General features: G+C 35.6%; 1 long non-coding RNA gene across 1 annotated transcript in view; it reads left to right on the top strand.

Moving 5' to 3' along the window:
* The window catches only part of LOC136838698 (uncharacterized), a 1,076,993-nt gene that overhangs the window by 420,952 nt on the left and 634,429 nt on the right, over positions 1–21,612 (top strand). The window contains exon 2 of the long non-coding RNA XR_010853088.1: positions 9,137–9,187. This is a non-coding gene — a long non-coding RNA (uncharacterized lncRNA). The remainder of the gene's footprint in view (positions 1–9,136; positions 9,188–21,612) is intronic.

Genomic DNA, 21,612 nt, shown 5'->3' on the forward strand with positions numbered 1-21,612 from the left:
AGTTTTCTGTAAGCCCGTTGTGAAATGTCAGTGTTTAGCATCTGATTAATGTGGATTCATGTACAAACTTCCCTTCATTTGGAAGCACGAAAGAGCATACCTGTATTCAATGAACGACATTCTGCAGAGGTGCTATGTGATTTTTTTTTTTTTTTGTCTGAAGGTTCTTCTTGCTAAATCATTAGTAATTTTCTTGTTAAGGTATGTAGAGTAGATGTGATGAAATGATGGTTCAAGGTTTATTTTATCCCCGTTTGAGCAACAAAAATGTATTAGACCCAGTGCTACTTGACAGAATTGTTATTGATCATACTTACCTCTAAACTTGTGACGTTTTACGATACAGGTTAGGAGTCACGAATGCTCTTTTGACACACACTATTTTAGACACGTATGACATAGCGCTTTTTCCCTATCGCATTGTGTTGAGAATTATGATACAGAACAGATAGAAAGGAGACTTGGAAGAGTATCAGTCATATTTTTGAGGTGGATACTTGCTGCTGAGTGTTACTATCTTAAACGTTGGTTCTTTTATCATTAAATTGGTATGAATAGGCTTGGCGTACGTGATATTTGTAATGGAATGAGAAAAGAAAACCCAGAATACATAGTTATTTATGATAAAAAAAAAAAGCTGTGGGTTTTTCTGTCCTTGTTGAATTATGATTTTGTTTGAATATCACATATTTTGTTATGTAAGAGAGTGTCACACTGGAAAAGTCGATGAAGGATGATTGAAATAGGACTTGAAGTAAAAGTTCATTGTTGCGGCTGGTTCACAATTCAGCAAGCGCATTGAAATTGCTTTTGAAAAATGGTGTTTCCGAACGGATGGTCTATATATATGTGTGTGTATTTTGGCAGTAACTAACGACAAAGGCGAAAATTGAAAATCTGTTGCTTCCTCCCTCACGTCTCTTCCATTCGCTCTCCAAATGGGTAGAGCTGCTGAGCCAAGAGCGCAACTGGTGGCTGGCAAAGTCTGCAGCTTTAAAGGTTCGAGTGATTTTTATGCTCTTGCAAAGACCCGTGGCCGGGGAAGGATATAGGAGCATGACGAGGGGATGGGAGCCGCTCGTATAAAGCAAAGGATTTAAGGGCGGAATTTAGCGTAATTAAGTTTTGCTTCCGCGTTTCACCGCTTTAGCATAACTGAATTTTTACGCGTTTATTCCAGAGGAACTTTTAAAAGCCCTGAATATTCGACGATTCCATCTGCACCTGCTCGAAGGCTGGTGATGTTTGCGACGTTCTGGGAGCCCTTACGACCTCTGTCACGCAGGAATTAGCGAGTTTGAAGCTGAGGAAGCTGTTTGCCTTTTGTCAGAATGATTAAGTCTCTTTTTCATTGTGTGAGCAAGTCGAATTGGCAGTGCAGCCTAGCTCTTAGATGGCTGCATTACGAAGCAAAGAATAACAGAATACGGCAGGCCTTTTATTTAATTTCAAAGCTGTTTGGGGATGGGTGAATAACGAAACGGATTGACTCTGGGAACTTCCCTAAGTGTCTTTGGGATGATAAAGGCTGCCGAATGCTGTAGCAGTGGGAGATGAATTTTCAAATACTTAAAACTACACATTTGTATAACTCACATAAACATACAAAGTTTAATTGTAGAGTACCACAGGGGAGAATGAAACATGATATGGTCCTGAGCCGTTTCGGCCATAGAAATTTATGTAATATGTTCTAGGATGAATGCAAAGTAAATACAAACATACATGCATTAAAAATGGTCGTTGACACTTGGAATGAGTAGATGGAGTCTCTTACAGAGAGCTATTGTTTTGGGAAGACACCAGACATGGCTTATGTCTTGATAGAAAGCAACATGCGTACCATTTTGTTGTTATTTGGACCAGACTTACATATACTTTTTGAAAGCTTTACATTTTACATAGTTCTTTAGAAATAAACAAATCGGGTTTATACGTGCCTACGCTAATAATAATACTCATGTAAAACCTTTTTTATGTAAACCAGACAGTTTCTAACATTGTATGAAGATAATTGCAACGTAATAGAAAAATCGAGTTTTTTCCTATTAAGGTAAGAACATGATTATCTTTAAAATGAAAAAAAAATCATAAATTTATTAATACGGGTAACTTTTCATCTCAGTGATTTTCTTGACCAACATAGTTTGCTACATGAATTACATGAGATTTGAGATACGCATTATTTGGCAATGTCAGGAGAGTACTTTTTTCCAGTGAATTATTTTCCTTAAATGTCACATCTGCCCTTAACATACGTAAGCAGATGGGTGCTGCGTTTATTTCAATCACTATATTCAGGGCTGTGTGCACATAATACTCTGAATAACACTATTGTGAGTACCGCTTTCTTATTTTGTTGTGGCCAGAATAAAGATGTACACGTGCGGAAATATTAGTCTGTTTTCAGTGTACCCTAAATGTAAACTTTTTGTTATCTTTGTTTATATGACAGTCCAAAAATGAATGGCTGAAGTCATTTTCCCCCTCCATCGTGAAGTTGCTCTTAATAAGGTCATCGATGTACCCAAATCGTTTTACATTTTCGGGAATAGTGTTTTAATATACAAACAAATAAGCCAGTATACATAACATTCTGGTTAACATGAGGAACCGATATTCCTACTTATTAATAACGCATGATTATCTCGTGTTTATGATCCTGTAGCAGTGAGACTTTTAGTAATGTTTAAAAGTATGTCGATTACTTTCTCATTATCATTACGTTTTTGGCATCTTCTCTTGTTCAAAGTAATAAATTCAACATTTCTTTGTTGTAACTGGTCTTACTTCAAGTGTTTATTTCTCTGCCTGCTTTTGTACTTGTCTTTTTTCTCCGATTCAAAGCCAAGGGAGGAGTGGTAGCTCAGTCAGTGCGACACACGACTTAATCTCCTGAGTCTTGGGTTTAAGCTCTTCCTGAAAAAAGAGGAACATAAAAATGTTTTTCTTTTCTTTTATTCTTTACTGGAGATGTGTGTACTACGAATTGAAGAGAATTTGAAAACGTTTGTGAGGAGATTTTGTCATCAGCCCTTCCGGTAATTCTGTCCTTTGTGGGATTTATGTATTTCTGAAAGGGTGTTCCATTGAGTTGTGGCGATTGTACAAGTTTTTCCCCGTAAAGAAATGACGACGGGACCGCATGCTAAAATCCCTTTTTAAGACTTTTAAATTTCCTGCTTTGCTTCTTAGGTTTTAATGGAGTTGCAATGTGTTGTATACGTAATTCCGGTAATCGCTTTCATTAATCTGAGTCGGGCACCTTATAAATTAACTTGTAGGCTGAGGATGTTTTTTAACAGTTGGGATATAAGTTAATTAAAGCGTTTGCACTTTTCAGTTTAATTTTTGTTGTTATAGATGGCTTTGGGAAACAGTGGTTGCATACCTCTTCCCGGCAATTCCTTAGAAAAAGTAAAAGTTATTTTCATTTCTTCTTTTGGCAAAGGTTCAGTTGAAATATCTGTCATGGACATTGTGAAATGTTATTTTACCGTTTTCAGATTTTATGAGTACATCTAATAAGTTTGAGATTTATACACGATTCTCTCTCTCTCTCTCTCTCTCTCTCTCTCTCTCTCATTTTAAAGTGATTGGCAACCGTTTGTATTTTGGTACTCAGCTGGTGCTCTCCTTTCCAGGCTTCCCTTTAACTTTTCTAGTATTCGAAAAATGCCTTGTAATCCATTTGGCCTAGAAATAATACCTGACACACTAGTATCAGTCTTTGATATTTAAGCAAATGTTCGTAAGTGACGGAACCAATATCATTCAGAACAGCTGGAAATCGTCCAGCCTCCTGTAAGCTTGATGGAACTCCCAAAGCATTACTCTTAACAGAATGCAGATTTGGCAGATAAACGTTGAATTTTCAGATAGTTACCAGAGTGTGGTTTCAGTGTTTTCCTTTACACACTTAATTTTTTGGAGTAAATTTTAAAAAGTTTTGTAATAAATCTCTTCAGGTGCCGATGACCATAGTTCTTGCTGTGGTATGATGCAGAAGTTAGTTAATTAATTGATGTTTTGCGGATGTAGCTACTACCTGTGTTCGTTACTACACTCATTTGTGTCAAAGAGCAGATTTAGTTGATGTAGTTTTTACATTAGCTTGTTGTAATGGTTTTTGTTTTTTCTTTTTGTTTTTTCTTTAGCTTGTTATAATGGTCTTGTTTTGTAAAGGAAAAGAGTTTATTCCCTAACTTTCAGTCAAAGCTGTATTTTTTAAAATCGTCCTCGAAGGAGTGATAGTTTTCCAGGATATTAAACTGCTAAGAAGATTTATTTAGAAGCATTATTACAAGAACCTAACGCCAAAAGTTTGGGCAGTAACAGACTATTGTGTTTCTTCCATTATACTTCTGAACGATTTTATTTATACTGCTCAGCATATCATTGAAAACGGTTAGGTGTGGCATTTACGTTTTTTGGGCGTCCCTTATTAATTTTTAAACCTTTTACTTTATTCCCTCATGATTCTGTGTCTTTGGTTTTCACATATTATGAATATGGGATAGCCTTTATATATTGTATTTTTTTAAACTTAATTTAACTAGAAGAAGTGTAATATTTTCGGCATCAGTGAATATCTGCAACTCCAGTTTACAGATAATGTCAGTCATTTTTACTGAGTGTTGGGACAATTTTTGGTGTAAGTGTCTTTGAAAGTGGTACATTGATAATGAATACTGGTGTATACACCTTTTCAAAGCTTGGCGTTCTTACACCAAGAGACAAGGAATTGCTCTCCCAGCTAAGAATTACCCATTCTCATTTGACATTTGAACGGTCTGCCACACCAGTTAATTATTCCCTGATATGTATTTGACAACGAGGCACCTGGTAGTTGTGTACCCTAGTCTTGGGACCTGATAAAAAATTAAATTGGTGGCTGCCAGGATAAGGATGATAATTATCCTTTTTCTAAGGTTCTCTTATGAGACGTGCTCTCCTCTGAAAACCACATAATTTTTCCAGTCATTGTATAGTCATTATATATATAATATATATATATGTATATATTATATATATACACACGTGCGTGTGTGTGTTTGTATGTATGTGTATGTATATGAGCATGTGTGTTTGTGTGTGTGTGCGCGTCCGGTTTTAAGTTTCTATATTCTGAGGTTATAGTGGACGAAACTTTGAGAACGGTAAAATAAAGCTTATATAAATAACAAACAGGGAAACAGTTAACACTAAAAACGTATTTTATTATATAGTAACAACCTAATTCCCCAATTTTCCTAAAAAAACTGTGGGCATTTAAGAACAATTATACAGTGACAAAAGCTCTTATAAAGACGCTCCTGACAATACCAAAGGTTGTGTATGTTATTGTGTATATTATATCCCATGTATGTGATGTGACAAATTCTGTCTGTCAAACTGGAAAATCAATTGAAAAGAAAATAGAAGTGTGTAATAAGTGTAAATATATAAGGTTTGGGTTGGATGACAGAAATTTCTGTTCAAGTTAAAGATGATGATAATGCTATCAACTGTAAAGGCGCTAAAAATGGTCTGTTCTCATAATATGGTAGAAATAAATAAAATTTAGTCTAGTTTCATAAAAGTTTTGATAAGAATATGAATATTAGCTTAGGAATGTGTAAACTAGATCCACTTATTCCAAAAGAAATATGCAAAAGGGGTGAAACTGAGTCTGGTCCAAATAGCAGCAAAACGATTCGATAGCTATTTTCATCAAGATATTAATAACTCAGGAACGGCGTGCAGCGAAAATAAGAAATAAATATCAAATTCACCCTGTGTTAGAAAAGCGCATATTCTTTCCAGGTATCAGCGTCCATTTTACTGTCAGTAATTTTGTTTGTAGTATGCTTTCATTCTAGCAAATATATTGTAAATGTCTTCTTATGTATCATTCCTTTTAAAAAGGTCTCAATAGACGAAATTGTCGGGACCACATCGCCTTGTCTCCAACTGGCGTAATATTTGAGCTTAAGAATATATTTCCCTCTTTCCTAAGTTTTTTTTTTTGCAGTTATTCGTCACCTTTAGCATTTCTTTCCTGAGCTACACGGGTTACTTATTTATTTATTCTTCTTGCTAGATGCCGAGAAAGGAACACTGGAATCGTAAACTCAACTTGCTAATGAGATAATGAGTCTCCTTGCTTTTTAATAACTGACCGTAACCCAATTAGTTTATATTATCGTGGTGGAAAATTAATTTTATGTTAATTCGTAAACATTAGCATTAATGAGATTCTGCCATAAAAAGATTTGTTTTTATTAAAATTATTTAAAATAAGACTTAAAGTAGAGGGCAAATATCTTTTTTCTCGCACACACACACACACACACACACACTTGGGTCTTAGCCAGAGGGCCGAGAAGCCTGTTTGTCTCTGCCGCAATCTTTCTACCTTATAGTGCACTTCATTAATTTTCAAATCATTTTATATCCTTCTCCATCGCCCTTCCCAACCCTTAACCTTCAGGCCTGCCAAACTTTGTTTAAAATACATCTAACGGTTCCATTTACGAAAGCGTTGAAGATTTCCTTTGTTATTGTTGTAACTGTATGGAAGCTTGTATTTGCAGGCCTGGGAACCACGAATTCAATAATTCTACCGCATGCCGGACTTCTGTATTGATAAAGCAGAGTTTCTTGTGATATTCGTGCAAGCGTTTGTCGCTCGTTTTCGCGTATTGTCGGCCGATTTGCATAGCAGCTTTGGTTCGGCATTTCTGAGAGAAGGTTTGCGAATCCTTGCTCTGAAACTCGCTTCGCATGATCAGCGGCGATACCCGGCAGAGTGTTTCATAATAAAGCCACGCCCATCCTAAGCTGCTTTTGATTGAAGCCTGTTGTCTAATCCTCGCTATTCAGGCGATGCTCTTCGGGAACACATCATGCAACCATGCGATGCCGGTGTCTGTCCAGGAGAGGCAAGGCAATCCCTGACGTTTTGTTTTTCTTAAATCTCTCTCTCTCTCTCTTTCTCGCAACATATTTTTGTGTAAAATGATTTCAGCCCTCTGCCACTCTGTTTAAGCTTTGCCTGAAGCGTTGAATGAAAATGGTTAAGCATAATTGAAGCGGATAGGAAAAATGCGGATTTTGCCGCTTTTTGTACCCGTCAGCGCATCATTTATTCTGATCCGTTTTCCCATCAATTTTACACAGATATACTTGAAAGTAGGAGCGCAAATAAAAAGCACTTAAATGAGTTGGAGTCCGTTAGATGTGAAAAGACTCTCCAAGTTGAAGGAACATTTTAAATTTGTTTTCTTTTATACTTTGTATGAGAAAAATATACAAAATACCTTGAGGTTGAAATTATGTCATCTGAAAAGTATGTACTGCTTCTAAAAGCTTAGAACGTTTTGTGTTTTAAACCAGTATTTTGCAACTATCTTGTGCTTGCACTTACAATAGGGTTTAGTTGATTTAGGTCGAAAATGTCGACTTAATAATGATATAGGTGTGTTGCTTCTTAAGCTAAAAATGAACGATCTGAGTTTTGCTTGTAAAGGGCTAGAGATTTGTTTGATAGAGTAACTTTCCATAATGATATCCGAAAATTTAGTGGAAACAGATATAACAGTAGCGCTGAAAAGAATTGTATTGCTTTTTCTAAGGAGAGAGCGAAAACTAAAGTTTCTGTAGCACAGAGGTGGACAGTCGAATTATTTTGGTCTCTATTATTGCACACAGGAAATTTTTCTTTATACATTTTTTTTTTTTTTTGTGGAACTTACTCTCGTCCCTGTCTGCTCCTTTTTGGCATAATGTTTCCTCCTCTTTCTTGGTATAGCGTTAAGTTCTACCCCTCCTAATGGGAGTTCATAATATTGTATTTTATATTTTACGGAAAAGCTGATGGATTAGACTCCTGATTATTATTTCTCGGAGGCTCAAAGATGATAGTAAAAAGGTCGGATTTTCTTGTTACTTCAGTTAGTCTTTAATCATTGTTCCCTTGAGAATATGTCATATAAATTAGCAATTTGTAAAATCAGAAATTATGGCTTCTTATTTTTCATTACCAATTTTGCTACCTACTCGGTGTTGGAGTGTTACATTCCCTCATTTTTAAATTCATTAGACATTTTTGATAAACGCCCTTTCTGTAGATTCAGGTAAAGAGACACATCGAGTGTACTTGTTCTGAACCCTGAGGCGTTGAAGCGTGCATTATTTGGTCTGATTGTTGTAAAAAGAATACCCTTTGCACAGGAAAGTTCAAAGGTATCGGGGTTTTTTATTACTATTTTTTTGTTATTATTTAGCACATCTTTCCACATGCTTAAGTCCATAAATACAGTGGTGTAGTATTTGCGACAAATTGTTTTTGTTTTTGCACATTACTGCCATAGAATACATTTATAAAGTGTTTAGCATAAAATTTGCTACTTGTCACATTGCAGTCCAGAAAAACAGACTTTTTCTAACCACATACGGCCAGCAGTCTTAGTAATATAGTCTTGCAAAGTATGTCAGAGAGTATGGATTCCCAGTGAAAGGATCAAGCAAAAATTTTTAAATCTTAATACTTCGAAAGAAAGGAAATATTTCACATATCTGTCTGTACACAATATACCGCCTTAATGGTCTGTCTGTCTGTCTGTCAAAGGTAAATATTGAACAGATTATTATTGTCCCTGATGGTGTCCAAGTTCAGACTGGGCCTATTTTGTGATCTGAATGAACAGTTGGTTCTCTGCCAGTGCGGATATTTATGAAACTGTGTTCGTTGTGTCTTAGCAATCAGCTGTGTTAGTCAAGGGGTATATAATGGAGAGGTATTTTTTATGAAACGTTTTCCATGGTATTTACTTTTACTCCTTAAGAATAAGTTAAATTTCATTATCCATAGTCATTATCAGTAAACAAGAAGCCACGTCCCTGAATCAGTCTTATCTCCCCACCCTGTCTTTAAATAAAAATATCCACTGCTATGATTAGTTTCATTGTTTTGCAAAATGTACGACTCTGGAAAGAATTGTATGCCGAAGAACTACAACAATATAACATGATGTCTGTATTATTTAAGGTACTTAATACGCACAATCGTTGCTTTATTAGCATACATACGCCTCATTTTAATTTTAATAATCTATAATTGGTAAGATATGTATTGATCTATTATCCTCCGTAGGAAACTGATTGCCCGGAATTTACCTCCCCAAACCAGTTATCGCTTCCTCACGTGAGTATTTTCAAGTTATCTATGGTAAATGTATAATAAATCTTAATGGTACACACCGTTCAGTTACTGAAACCGCTCGATAAACTATGTTATTATTATATTTTGATCGTTCTAAAGGACAAGTTTCATCATATGTCACTATAGTCGGTATATTTTTTATTTATCGTTTAACATGACTAGGATAATGGTGTACCTGGAAAAATATTGAACGTGTATATTTACATTATTTCTTTTGCAGACATTTTGAAAACACAGTTTATTAATTTTTTTCGTTTAATCTTATTTCGTTTACTTTGTATTGATATACGTTATATAAAATTATGTGGCTGATATATGTACATTTACATTTTCCCGTCAAAACGAGCTATTCAGAGTCGTATGCTTTGAGCAAGAGAAATTAAAGTTTTCCGAGAGTAAAGCGAAAACGAAAAAGAAGAATATTGGCAAATGTTAATTCAAAAACGCAAACGCCAGAAATTCGAGCCCTGATAAACCATGCTGATTGATGATGAAAGTTTCAGAACTGATTAGTTCCCATTAGGTATTCACTTACCTTCATCCGATAGGTTCATAATGATATATTTCAAAAGGTCCCTCTGTAATTAATGCTGTATCCATCAACCTGCAAATACCCCTCGCTTTTAAAGCTGACGTTTTGCGTTCTGCGGTGCTCGGAAATTTTCGTGTCCGCCGCACTGGGTGGGAAATTGTAGTGATTTGGTGCTTTATCCAGTTCTATTTTTTTGACACTTTTATTCAGTTTGCGATGATTTTCACGGAAAGTAAGTGGTGTTAAGGTCATTAAAAACTAGAGCTGGCGCATTTTATGATTTTTCAAAACATTGAGATATATGATGTGGAAACGGTGGGAAGCCTAAAAATTGGACCTTCTTCCTCTGATAAAATTTTGGCAACATTTGAAATAGAGATATTTTTAGCCGTGGCTGTAAATTTTCTTATTCTGATTTGCGATGGGAATATATCAGATAGGGTGGCTGATGTCCTGCTTTGTAGGCTGACAGACCTACTTTTGACACTCTGTGCTCTGTCCTGCTTCACCTTGTAGAAGGGATCGTGCGCTAATTTGTCCTGCTTTTTGGGTCTGTCTAAAAAAATTATATATATTAATACTAAAAATATAAATAAATACAAATACATATTATACTAAAACAGTAAGAACTGATGGTCAAAATAACCATTGAATTTTTTTTTTTTTTTATAAGGCCAATAATTTTATATAGTGGCTGTTGGCACAGTTAGGAACACTAGGCATGGAGCCGCAGTGTACTAAGCTTACAGCTGCCACTATGACGTCATGGCGCCGTACAAATTAAGAATAAAATTGAATATTAATTAATTTCAGTTCTTATTCACACACTATTTGACATTTAAACACTCAAGTCAGTTATATATATATATATATATATATATATATATATATATATATATATATTATACAACATTTTATATCTTAACCCTCAATAATCATGTTTAATTTAGGTTAAAAATTGTTGGCATAAAAAAAATGTTTCCTTCTTTTTGGGAATTTGGAAATGGCCACCCTAATATCAGATAAGTTGACGTTGTTATTCATCATTGAAACTTGAACTCGTGCTTTACAGAAGAAAAATACATTTTGCAAGCTTATTATGCGAAGAATTTATAAAACGCGGAATTTTTGTATATATATAAATTAGATTTAACAAGCTGTATTACACGGAGTCAGAGATCGTTCCTAGGGGTATAAAATGTTACAATACTAAGTCTTCCAGTCTTTCCAGCCTTTTGCCTCAGTACATTATATCTTTGGGTATTGATGTCAGATCCTTTTATCTTCATGCTATATACACACCTCAAATTCGTAGGGGGGTTAGTGCCGTCAGTGCACCTCATGCGGTGCACTGTATGCATTACTCAAGGTTCATTGCAGCGTCCCTTTGGCCCCGTGGCTGCAACCCCTTTCTTTCCGTTTACTGTACCTCCTTTCATATTCTCTTTCTTCCATCTTACTTTCCACCCTCTCCTAGCAACTGACTCAGCGCAACTGCGAGGTTTTCCTCCTGTTACACCTCTCAAACTTTTACTGTCAATTCCCGTTTCAGCGCTGAATGACCTCATTGGTCCCAGTGCTAGGCCTTTGGCCTAAATTCTGTGTTATGTATACATCAGAACTGTTTTAGCCGAACTTGAACTTCTCCCTGTTTTCCCCTCCACGTTTATTAAACATATCTTCTGTATTTGGAGCATTTATGTTTTTCGTTTCTTTTCTGTTTTTCTTAACTTTTCCACGAGGCAGAATCAAATGAACTGGAGCTATATTAAGCTTTCTTGCTTTTACCTGTTTTCTCTCTCTCTCTCTCTCTCTCTCTCTCTCTCTCTCTCTCTCTCTCTCCCTCTCTCCCCGCGTGGAATATTGTCAAACCCTTTCCCATGAGGGGGACACATTACACCTGCCTTGCTACTTTGTCCCAGTTTACTGTGGGTGTCAGATTCGTGACTCTCTCTCTCTCTCTCTCTCTCTCTCTCTCTCTCTTTGAAATTATCATCGTCAATATTCCATGGTTCGCTAACATTCCGTCTTTCAAGTAATAGCATGTATGTCACATCCTCCTGGACGGGTCCAATTTTTGTAAGGGACAAGAATTTCTTGTTGACCTTCGCTTAGCTTTGAAGTTAAAAAAATAAATGAATAAACCAGAATTCGCTATTTTAATTATATTATTTTCTGGAGACAAATTTAAAGTAGTTTGAACAACACCCTAAATTTTGATACTGGAAAGCGGTTAACGTTTATTATTATCACATCATACAGGTTAAAGCAGTTTGAAAATGACCGCAGTGGAGATAAAAGTGAGTGAGTTATTGAGATTTGTACAAATGTTCTTGAGCAGACATGAATCACTCATAAATAAAAAGATAACACTGACATAAATCAAACTTGTAGCCTGGATAGTCGACTGCGTGAGGTGACCTAATTATTTATTGTGAAGTCTTATAAAGTGAAAATCACTCTCTTAGAACCTTTGAAAAAGTACAGAACGACAATAGTAGTGGTCAAGATTATTCATGATTAATAAAAGAAATCTTGAGCTTGCCTTGGAGGGGTATTTGAAATTGGGATCGTAACTTACCGAAAGTCATATTCTGCCAATGTAACTTAATCCAAGGAGACTGCTAGTTAGGCTTCTTAAAAGAAGATAACTTTGGAGAGAAATGATATACGTGTCATCCATTTAGCCTTTCGCAAACGCGGTGGGTCCTTCCATCAAAGAACAAAGTTTTAATCTCTTCAAGAAGATAGACCTTTATGCTCTTATTCGAAAATGAAAGGACAGTCTTCGTCCTAAAGGAAAGCTAGCACGATTAAATTGTTTCAGAGCTAGAAAGGACATTAATAGAACTGGAAGTTGACGGAAATTAACTACCATGTCTTAATAATTAATTAAAATAACTGATTTAATTAAGGCCTTCCTTCCGAATGATTGCGATGTCGCGAAGGTAGGCACTTGGGGTAAAAGGAGAATGGTTTTATTGAAGGAGACGTTGGCAATGAAAAGTACTAGAAAAAAGGTAACAAAAAAATCTGAAATGTTCGTTTATGACAGCATTTTTCACCATGAAAGCTCCGTGGGTCCCTACGTTTGTAAAATTAATGATAATTGTCCATCTTATTCTTTTGAATCTCACCGTTACATTACCACTCACAACAGACTCCTGAGTCTGTTTTCCTTCCTTGGAAGTGTGAGATTACTACCCCCATGCATAAGCCACAGCAAATAGCCAGTGAAACTTGTGTCAGCGGCACGAGGTATTTATATATATATATATATATATATATATATATATATATATGTGTGTGTGTGTGTGTGTGTGTGTGTGTGTGTGTGTGTGTGTTTGTATTTGTTCACCCAGCTCACTTCTATATCAAACCAGATGTTGCTCAACTTGAATACGTGCAGCTGGTCATCAACATAGCTGTTACTACTGCTTATGGAATCAAGAGTATTTTTTTCCTTGTAGATTTTCATCAACATAGCTGTTACTACTGCTTATGGAATCAAGAGGATTTTATTCCTTGTAGATTTTCATCAACATAGCTGTTACTACTGCTTATGGAATCAAGAAGATTTTTTTTCCTTGTTGATTTTCATCAACATAGCTGTTACTACTGCTTATGGAATCAGGGGGATTCTTTCCTTGTAGATGGTCATTAACGTAGCTGTTACTACTGCGTATGGAATCGAGGATTTTTTCCTTGTAGATTTTCATCAACATACCTGTTACTACAGCTTATGGAATCAAGAGGATTTTTTTCCTTGCAGATGGTCATCAACATAGCTGTTACTATTGCTTATGGAATCAAGAGGATTGTTTTTTCCTTGTAGATGGTCATCACCATAGCTGTTACTTTTGCTTATGGAATCAAGAGGATTTTTTTCCTTGTAGATTTTCATCAACATAGCTGTTACTTCTGCTTAAGGAATCAAGAGGATTTTCTTCCTTGTAGATTTTCATCAACATAGCTCTTACTACAGCTTATGGAATCTAGAGGATTTTTATTCTTTGTAGATGGTGATCAACACAGCTGTTACTACAGCTTATGGAATCAATAGGATTTTTTTCCATGTAGATATTCATCAACATAGCTGTTACTACTGCTTATGGAATCAAGAGGATTTTTTTTCCTTGTAGATGGTCATCAACATAGCTGTTACTATGGCTTGTGGAATCGAGAGGATTTTTTTTCTTGTAGATGGTCATCAACATAGCTGTAACTACTACATATGGAATCGAGGATTTTTTCCATGTATACATTCATCAACATACGGTAGCTGTTACTACTGTGCATGGAATCAAGAGGATTTTTTCCTTGTAGATGGTCATCAACATAGCTGTTACTACTGCTTATGGAATCAAGAGGATTTTTCCCTTGGAGATGGTCATCAGCATAGCTGTTACTACTGCTTGTGGAATCAAGAGGATTTTTTTCCTTGTAGTCTTTCATCAACATATCTGTTACTAATGCTTATGGAATCAAGAGGATTTTTTCCTTGTAGATTTTCATCAACATAGCTGTTCCTACTGCTTATGGAATCAAGATGATTTTTTTTCTTGTAGATTTTCATCAACATAGCTGTTCCTACTGCTTCTGGAATCAAGAGGATTTTTTTCCTTGTAGATTTTCATCAACATAGCTGTTACTACTGCTTGTGGAAAGGAGAGGATTTTTTTCCTTGTAGATGGTCATCACCATAGCTATTACTACTGCTTATGGAATCAAGAGGGTTGTTTCCTTGTAGATTTTCATCAACATACCTGTTACTACTACTTATGGAATCAAGATGATTTATTTTCTTTGTAGATGGTTATCAACATAGCTGTTACTTCTGCTTATGGAATCAAGAGGATTTGTTCCCCTTGTATCAACATAACTGTTACTACGGCTTATGGAATCAAGAGGATTTTTTTCCTTGTAGATTTTCATCAACATAGCTGTTACTACAGCTTAAGGAATCAAGAGGATTTTTTTCCTTGTAGATTTTCATCAACATACCTGTTACTAGTGCTTATGGAATCAAGAGGATTTTTTCCCTTGTAGATATTCATCAACATAGCTGTTACTACAGCTTATGGAATCAAGAGGATTTTTTTCCTTGTAGATTTTCATCAACACAGCTGTTACTTCTGCTTAAGGATTCAAGAGGATTTTTTCTATGTAGATATTCATCAACATAGCTGTTACCACTGCTTATGGAATCAAGAGAATTTTTTCCTTGCAGATTTTCATCAACATAGCTGTTACTACAGTTCATGTAATCAAGAGGTTTTTTTCCTTGGAGTTGGTCATCAACATAGTTGTTACTACTGCTTATAGAATCAAGAGGATGTTTTTCCTCGTAGATGGTCATCAATATAGCTGTTACTACAGTTTATGGCATCGAGAGGATTTTTTTCCTTGTAGATGGTCATCAACATAGTTGTTACTACAGTTTATGGAATCAAGAGGATTTTTTCCATGTAGATTTCCATCAACATAGCTGTTGCTACTGCTTGTGGAATCAAGAGGATTTTTTCTATGTAGATATTCATCAACACAGCTGTTACTACTGCTTATGGAACCAAGAGGATTTTTTTGCTTGTGGATGATCATCAATATAGCTGTTACTACTGCTTATAGACTCAAGAGGATTTTTTTCCTTGTAGATGGTCATCAACATAGCTGTTACTATTGTTTATAGAATCAAGAGGATTTTTTTAAAAACCATGTAGATATTCATCAACGTAGCTGTTACTACTGCTTATGGAATCAAGAGGATTTTTTTCCTTGTAGATGTTCGTCAGCATAGCTATTACTACTGCTTATGGAATCAAGATGAATTTTTTCCTTGTAGATTTTCATCAACATAGCTGTTACTACTTGTAATGGAATCGACAGGATTTTCTGTTCCGTGTTATCCTCCAAGCAAAAAACTGTCCTTGGACTGTATGTCTCTCCATAGTAAAGATTTTAATATCAAGCTATCGCACTAAAACTTTGGTTGTTCATATTCTGAGCTTATGAAAAGTAAAAGATAATAATTTGTTACAACATGAAAAGTCAAGGATAATAATTTATTACAACGCTTAATTTGTCGTTAATTTTAATGGGACGTGGTGTAAACAATATTCACCTTGTGACTGAAATAAGACAAGATGTAGTTAATATTAACCTTAATATTAATATTAAACTGAAAATGAAAAGATGTGTTACAACGCTTCATTTGTCGTTTACTCTAAAATGTTTAAAGGGACGTGATATAAACAATAATCACCTTGTGACTGAAGTAAGACAAGATGTGGTTAACATTAACCTTAATATAATATTAAATTATGTCTCACATCTTGTCGGAATATTATTTGGTAAGGTTTATTATCTTGTGAATAGTGTATTTTGGTCGAGTTGTTTTCAACAGCATGAAAACACTGGGAGTTTTTTCAAAATAAGTTTCTCTGAGCGCGAGAGTTTGATGCTGGTGTAGAAACATCAAACTCTCCAAAAGAGAATTCTTATCATCAAAATATTCGTTTTCCCTTTACCGAATATTTTTTGGAGCGCAACTTGACGTGGCACCAGATATTTTCTCCCAACTCTCGCAGAGAGAAAGAGCGACCCTCTGTGAAATCTCTCCTGTAATTCCCTAACTGAATTGAAAAGCAAAAGGCGAATCCTTCGATGCTAATTTTCTCCTGCCAGAGTGAATGCTTTGATGCACTAAAGACTCCCATGAATATGAAAACAATGCTTCTCTTTCCTCTCTCCAAACACGGGAGTTGAAAAGTAATTATTGAAGTTTTGAAGTTGATTGTCTAAAGGAGAGAGCCAGTAAAATGGCTATTTTTACGACGAAAAGTCCTGTCGGAGCGAGAGAGATAAAGAGAAAGAGAGTATATAAGCCCCGAGAAGAGGTTCTTAGAATCTCGGAAGACCGTAAGGTAAAAATGCAGATATATTTGTTTGCGAGCACTCACGTTTCCACTCTCACATTAAAACTCATTAACAGGGAAATTCCAGGTAATTAAACGTGGGAATTTTTCCTGCATAAGAAAATGAGAATGAAACGAGAATAAGAAAGTAAATATTCTCACATCAAGAAAGTTGGATCTATTGTTTTCACTCTGGGGAGTTTTTAGATTCACTCGCTATCCTTTACATTATGAACGTTTTTGTTTGACCTCTGTTGTAACCAGATATATACGAATGTGGTCATGAAACAAAAACTTCTGTTTTGTGATGTCTTCTTTCCTGACAAGACTTATCTAAAATATGTGATATATGCACGTATATATTATATATGTGTTTATATGTAAATATATATGTGTATGTATGTATGTATATATATTGATCTGGGTCAAGAGCAGGAACTTAAAAGCAGATGACATAGTAAACCAATTATTCCAACGTTTCGTGATTCTCAGTAAACCATTTATTCCAACGTTTCGTGATTCTCAATCACAGCTCCATATTTATACAATGTATAAATATTAAATAAAAAAAATTAAATTTTTTTAATTAAAAAAAAGTACAAAGTGAACTAAGACTCACAAAGACAGGGACATAAAAGATTTTAGGTTGATGAGGAAGGACATCGTATTTAAACACAGTTGTATTCAGAAACAAAAAAGTTAAAGTAAACAACATATTTAAATACAGACAAACTTAGAAACACTGGAGACTGACCTGCTGTTCAGAGGCTAAGAACAAAATAATAATTTAATATTGTCATGAAGTGATCAAGCACCTGGTTATTACACAAATAATAAGACCAGAAAGTTACCTCACTTGACCAGATACTTGAACCTCATACAAAGATATGAAGATTGAATACTTTAAAGGTACAGATCCTGTAAAACTTACTTTATCACTGGAGAAAATCAACTAACTTATCCAGTTATGGGGAGGTAACAAATTCATCAAGCTCTCTTAAACAGACTATTAGTGGAAATGGGCATCACTTCAACAAACACTATAACCGTTTCCCTGGTTGTATTTCACCTAGATACAGATAATAATCTCAGAATAGGCACACAGAACAAATGTGTAACAAGCATTTGGCCGATAACTGTCAACTCATCACTGATAAGACAAGAGGCCCTCTCCGAACACGACTTCATCCAAACATGTATGTTAATACAGGATGTGGCTAAATGATAATGGTTCAAAAATATCTCCCTCCCTCTCTACAGCACGTTAAGAATTCGAGTCCACAACACTTTAATATACTGCATGGCAGTATTAAACAAATAAAAACGTATCTAAACACATTTCAGAATCACTTGATATACAGTTTCTTCCAAGAAAAGATATTTTAAAATCATATCGTATTCACAACAAATGATGAATCTGGAAGCAAACATCAAAATTCTACAGAGACACATATCATTACTTTTAGAATGGTTTTATATATTATAACACATTTTAATAACATACAAAGATTTTTTTTCAGGCAAGGAGAGAGTTAAGATAAATATAAGGGTACAGCGGTCGTTTGACAATTCAATGAGGGGACACATTGTGTAATGTTTAACGTTTCGAGAATGAGTAGGTCTTGGGAAATGCGTGTGTGCCCAGTAATTTTAAAATCTTCTTATCTGATTTCTGTTTTGCATTTGATGATATGATTACGTATTTCAGAAGATTCTGGATTAGGTAAGCGGCATCCTTTTCTATTAACTAACCCTCCTGTGTGAATCAGCCCTCACCCTGAGAAGCCGTCTGATGGAGCCTATATATTTTCCAAAATTACTTTTCGGACAGTTGTATCCTTAGGCAACACCAGACGACATCAAAGGCGGTAGTTCCTCGTTGGATGAGTCGGTAGAGTTGTCGGCTAGCACTTTGCTAGGCCCGAGTTTGAGTCTCTGGCCAGCCAGTGAAGAATTAGAGGAATTTATTTCTGGTGATAGAAATTCATTTCTCGGTATAATGTGGTTCGGATTCCACAATAAGCTGCAGGTCCCGTTGCGGTAACCAATTGGTTTTAGCCACGTAAATTAAGTCTAACTTTCAAATAGCTCCTAGAGAGCTGTTAATCAGCCCAGTGTGGTTAAAACTAATTTATACTTTAACTCTATCAGCGCGAGCCGATCTTAATTTTTGCAAAAAAGAACCGATACTTTATGGATTCTTAGGTATTAATTTGAGATCAATGGGGCCAATATATTTTTGAACAGTCTTAATGAAATCCTTCCGAAAGGAGTCATTGTATACAAAAGGAAAGATTGCGTATAATGGGAGGTTTGGTACGTCAAAACTCATAGGTCTGTTAGAGATTTTTTTGTTAAGCAGTTTTTTTTAAGGATCCGGTAGTAGTGAGCAGGGAAACAGTTACTGGAGCAGTATTGCTTTAGAAAGACGATTTCGTGGTGAAAGAGGGGTCCAGTCTGATGTAAGGGATATAGCACGATGCAAAAGGAAGAGGGTTTAAGTAGAGTTTAATTCAAAAGTGGTAACGCAAAAGCTATAGAAATTGGACCCCAGGCTGGTAAAAGTTTTCTTCTTAAATAGATAGGTATTGAACCTATCATTAACTTTAGTTACAAGTATATCTACGAATGCTAATTTTGAGTTATGTTGTTCTTCTGTGGTGAAGGTGATATTATGATGATAAGAGTTAGAAAATTCTAAGAAGCGCTCAGCATCCTGGTCTTGTCTAAATAAAATGAAAGCGTCATCTACAAATCTAGCATAAAATAGAGGACGATAGGCCAAGGGACACTCATCGAGAATGTGCTCCTCCAGGGAGCACATAAAGATGTTAGCGAACGAAGGTCAGCGAGGAGAACCCATTTAGATGAAAAATATGCCATTAAAAATAAAGGCAGTGTTAACGTGACTATAATCATATGCATGTGTGTGTGTGTATATGTGTGTGTATATATATGTGTGTGTGTGTGTGTGTAAAAAATTCAAATTGTACATACGCATAATGTGAATGTTTCTTGCTGTAATAAGATACATATGAATAGAGAAGCAGATAGACTACATGATTCTTCTACGCTAAGTCGTTGTTTGCCTTTGTTTAATTTCCTTCTATGAGCAGTTACATTTATATATTTCCATTTACACTGCGTACGTATACTTGAGACACACGATGTACCTGTACAGTACATATAAAACATTCTTTTTAGTATTGCGAAATCTTTCGGAGTATGATTTCCCTTCGGTGATGCTTGTCATGTTTTGGTATCTGAGGAGTATGTTGTTGTTTTAATATCCAAGGCGTAAAAGTCTGTAAATTCATTTCTAGGATGGTATTGGAAAGTCAATGAACTTAAATTGCATACGAGAGTACGGTTATGTATTATTCTGGTACGATCTGAATTGCTAATCGGTTACTAATGCTGTTATAACGTTGAAACTATTTTTGAAAGGTTTGTCGGTTGTTTAAGAGAAATATTTGGAGCCAGATAACAGGATATAGCGAGAAGTAATACCACTAGAAAATTACAAATTTCTATAAGTAGATGAGATTATGAAGAAGGGGAGATGGAGGTAGCTTGAGCATGTCCTTAGCACCACCCCAGGGAGAATAATGTCAGCTGGCCTCCTCGTACCAGAAGAGTTTGAAAGCCCAGATTTACTTGGATGAGAACTGAGGCAGACGGCTGCAGATGAATGGAGATTTATGGAAATGAAAGAAGAGGAAAGACATGAGTGGCCAGATTTCATTGAGGCTCATTGCATCGCACGGCAATGGAGGCGATAATGATGAATGTTATTTAATTGTTCTATATCTGCTGTTGTTGACGGCGCTACATCCTCTCATTCCCCATCTACATTGGTGATCCGCAGGGTTACGTTCTGTCACTTACTCTTTTCTTCTTTTTTTCTTTTCTTAATGACTCCTTAGCTACCTCCCTCTTGTTCATGCCTTTACGAGTGGATCAACCAAACATATTTCTTTTCCCCTTGTTTCTCAGACTTCCCGGGTTGTTGGCAGTCATAAAACGTATTTCTTCATCTAACTGTGAACATGTCAGAATGCAGATCCCTTCAACTGAAGGTTATAGGACGAAGACAATTTTTGGTATTTCTGTTTCTCTCAGAGCCACTGTTATTAATATTTTAAGTTTTCCGGTTACTTCAGACATATTTAAATTACTAAATCAGCTTAAAAAGACTGATTTATTGTTTAAATGCCGCAAGCGTTTTTCGATAGCCCAGTTAAGAAGGCTTGGTGTAGCTCTGGTTCGCTCCTGTTTGAAATAATGCTTTCATATTTGGGATGCTTCGTCGTTTGTTTCCCCTTTTGGTAGGCTTGAATCAAATGCAATTTATATTATCAGTAACCCTTACCGTACCTGTTTTCTGTCGCTCCACCCTGAAACTGAATCAACTGATTTGGCTGGTTGTTCCATTGAGTTCAAGGACAGAGTTCCTCCTCTCTCATCGCAGGTGGCCTCATAACACTCGTCAGGCAGTATCTTCCCAAATTTAGTCACATATTGGGAATCAAAAATTTTGGCTTTGGTACTATTTTAGACTGTTCTGTTTTCTTATTGTCAGTTTTGGAACATTCTTCCCATTTCAGTTTCTATAATTGTGTCTTCTTCTATCCCTTTAGAGGCACCTTCTCTCTCTCTCTCTCTCATGGTCTAGTTTAGGGAATTGGATGGACGCCCTCTTAGCCATAAGAGTAAAAGTAACAAGTTTTAGTTTTCATGTTTTTATTTTTAGTATTTTTATTTTTATTTTTATTTTATTTTAGTATTTTTTATTTTTATTATGTTTACTTTTTATTTTTCGTAATTTTTTTTAACATTTTTATTTTCAGTCATAAACAGGATATGCTTATAGACTACCTATTGTTAACATGACTATTATTGTTGCTGTTCTTTTTGATGATGAGGTAATTCATTGCATCATAGAAAAACTTTGAATATAA

This window comes from Macrobrachium rosenbergii, chromosome 1, assembly GCF_040412425.1.
Source record: "Macrobrachium rosenbergii isolate ZJJX-2024 chromosome 1, ASM4041242v1, whole genome shotgun sequence".
Classification (NCBI taxonomy): Eukaryota; Metazoa; Arthropoda; class Malacostraca; order Decapoda; family Palaemonidae; genus Macrobrachium; species Macrobrachium rosenbergii.